We start from the raw sequence: 3,485 nt of genomic DNA, 5'->3' as shown, positions 1-3,485 counted from the left end.
ATGTGTTCATGTACAACATTTGTTTTTCTCTTTCTGACCCTCTTCACCCTGTATAACAGGCTCTAGGTTCATCTGTCTCACTAGAACTGACTCAAATTCCTGTGTATGGCTAATATTTCATTGTCTTAGCATATATGTACTACACCTTCTTTATCCATTCATCTGTCAATGGACATGTAGGTTGCTTCCATGTCCTGGCAGTTGTGAACAGTATTGCAATGAACAAAAATTTTGAACACTTCATGAATCTTTTGCCATCCTTACACAGGGGCCATACTAATCTTTTCTGTATTGTTCCAATTTCAGTATATGTGCCGCTAAAGTAAGCACTTCCTTCACTTTTAGCCAGAATTTAAAGACTCTATATTTTATCACTTAACAGAATGAAAAATGAGAATAAAATTGGGAATGAAAATGGATTAGTCACGATGGAAAACAGTTCCTTATCAACTTAATGCACTTATCATACATAACTGAGCAAGCTCGCTACAAGGTACTTACCCAAGTGAATAGCAACTTCTGTTTACTCAAAAACCTATATGTGAATATTTAGAATGACTTTTTCCACAAACAACAGAAACTGGAAACAACACGAATGTCCTTTAACTGGTGAATGGATAAACAAATTATGTACACCCACACAATTGAACACTGTGCAAAAAATAGTAACAGACTACTAATAGCAGAATTTGGATGAATCTCAAACATGTTAAGTGAAAGGAGCTAGATTCAAAATATCTGGAACCATACATATAACATGCAGGAAAACATGAAAATAGGAGCAACAGTAAACAGATCAGAGAGTTGGCAAGAGTTTGGGTGCGGTTGAGATATCAATACCAAAGGGCAACAGAGAATTTGGGGAGTCAATACAACTTCTCTATCTTGATTTGGTGGTGTTTATATACTATATTGGAGAAAGCAATGGCACCCCCTCTAGTACTCTTGCCTGGAAAATCCCGTGGATGGAAGAGCCTGGTGGGCTGCAGTCCATGGGGTCGCGAAGAGTCGGACACGACTGAGCGACTTCCCTTTCACCTTTCACTTTCATGCATTGGAGAAGGAAATAGCAACCAACTCCAGTTTGCCAGGAGAATCCCAGGGACGGGGGAGCCTGGTGGTCTGCCGTCTGTGGAGTCGCACAGAGTCGGACATGACTGAAGCGACTTAGCAGCAGCAGCAGCAGATACTATATATATTCGTCAAAACCTGCAAAATATGTACTAAAAATGGTGAACTTTCTTGTATGAAAATTGTACCTTAATAAAAATGAAAAAATGTGGGAAATAATAATTGGAGATAAATATATATGAAGCTTTTAATATTCTACTTCGACAGCCTTCAAGTACTAATAGAAAAATTCCCCTGCCATCTTTTGATTTTTGTCAAGAATTTCAATTGTACTGTTTTGAAATACAAATATATTTATTAGTGGTCAGTTAAAATTAGCAACACATATATTGAGTCAATTTCCGTGTTCACTGTTGCTTCCTGTATTATAAACATCCCTAGGCATCATACTTTTTCTTGCTGAAATTATTTTATTGGGGCCTCTTTGGTGGTAAAGTCTTGTGCTTCTGTTTGTAGTTTGTTTTCACTCTCTAATGATACTTTATATGCGCACGGAGAGAACTCTAAGTGGGGGCAGTTATGTTCCCTCATTGCTTTTGAAGGTGTTTCTTTCTTGTCTGATTACTGTCAGTGAAAACTCCATTATCTTCTGTCTGTATCTGTCTTTGTCACTGGGAAATCTGTCATTTTTCTCTGAGAGAGTTTAAAAGATTTTCATTAACACTAACATTCTCCAACTTCTTTACTGTCTCTATTTCTTCTTGTTGTTCCTGCCCAGTATTCACAGATTTTCATACCTTCTCTTCAGATGTTACTGTGGCAGACAATAGTAACACCAAACACACATACTTAAGTAGAGGTTACAACAGGTGGCCAGAGGTGGCTCACACGGTAAAGAATGCACTTGCAATGCAGGAGGCCTGGGTTTGAATCCTAGGTTGGGAAATCCCCTGGAGAAGGGAACAGCTACCTTCTCTAATATTCTGGCCTGGAGAATTCTGGCTTGGATTGCAATTCCCCCAGGCCTGGGTCACAGGGAGCTGGACCCGACTGAGCGACTTTCACACAAAGGTCAATGAGGGGAAAACCTGGTAATTACAAACTTCACAGAGCATAGTCATATTGATTTAAATAGTCCAGTCTAAGAGGATGATAAGAGAGGCCAGGGTTATGGAGGTAAAAAGCAACATTTCACAGACGCCTTAAAACCCACCTTAAATCTGAGGTAGAGGGCTGGCTGACCATGAAAGGGACCTTTGCTCCCTGCTTAGTTCTGTCAGTAATTTGCAAACAGGCCATCAGTGCCTCCCTTAGGTGACCGAGAAACCCAGGGCCTCCAAGCTCATTTAGTGAGAGAAGAGTGCAGGGATACAGGATCAGGAAACAGGCCCAAAGGGATTCATTACCATCCTGTTTCTACGACCAGCTTTTCCAGGGGAGACCATTTCAGCTGAGAGGTTAGGCTACGTCCCCCTAAACACAGGGGTAGAATGGAGGGGGTGGGGTCATGGGATGAGGAAACTGGGCAGCCTCCCCCAGGACAGGCCCTGGCTCGGGGTTGGCCCCAGGGACAGTGAGATCAGTCATTGCTGGGTCTCCTTTGAGCAGCCTTTCTAATATCTACTTCCTCCAGATTCCCACTGCTTTCATTTTTTCTCCCAGACCCCAGCAAGAGTAGCATCAGTTCCCATGAACTTTGTCTAACAAATGCGCCATAGCTAGATGAGCCTCTTACTTGAGGAGCTGTGTGACAGAAGCACACAGCTTCTGAATTAGAAGTTTCTCCTAATTCTCTACAGACTTGAGAAGAGGTAAGCCATATTCTTGTTCCATAGAAACTTCCAAAGCCCAAGGACTCAGCTATCTCTCTGTCTGTAAGTGCCACATTTCCAGAGCACATCTGCAGAGGAACTGAAGGAACAGGAGTCCTATACTTCTCTTGGTCAGACTCCTCAGACATCTAACCCAACTTAGCAAAAATTTTACAAATTGAATACTGCTGGAAAGGTCTTATCTTCCTTCTCTTCATAAAAAGCTTATTTTACTTCATTTTATTTATTCACCTCTTTCAACTGCACTGTGCAGCATGTGGGATCCTGGTTCCCAGACCAGGGCTTGAACCCTTGCTCCCTGCAGCAGTAGTGCAGAGTCTTAACCACCGGACCACCAGGGAAGTCCCCTTCCTTCTCCTTTTCTACTGGATCTTCCTTGACCCTCAAACAATCCCCTGGGTAGTCTGTGTGGTCAAGCGGCTGGGTTTCTCAGCCACCTGAGGTAAGAATATTGTCTCACTTTCAGGGATGTGTGCAGCCTCTTCAAAGATGAAGCCCAGTGCAGACCTAACAACTTCAGCTTCTCTGCCTTCTAGGATCTCTGGTGCTTGGGCTCTATACCTCATCCCAACTCCCTTTATT

At 42.4% G+C, this 3,485-nt stretch overlaps 1 non-coding gene across 1 annotated transcript; it reads right to left on the bottom strand.

Annotated features, from left to right (window-relative positions):
- Positions 1-224: 224 nt before the first annotated feature.
- Positions 225-330, bottom strand: LOC138093328 (U6 spliceosomal RNA). Its single transcript, XR_011146061.1, has one exon. It is a non-coding gene; the product is annotated as a U6 spliceosomal RNA (small nuclear RNA).
- Positions 331-3,485: the final 3,155 nt, after the last annotated feature.

Source organism: Capricornis sumatraensis, chromosome 16, assembly GCF_032405125.1.
Source record: "Capricornis sumatraensis isolate serow.1 chromosome 16, serow.2, whole genome shotgun sequence".
Classification (NCBI taxonomy): Eukaryota; Metazoa; Chordata; class Mammalia; order Artiodactyla; family Bovidae; genus Capricornis; species Capricornis sumatraensis.
The sequence above is the reverse complement of the archived record's forward strand: the minus strand, read 5'-3'. Positions and strand labels throughout refer to the sequence as shown.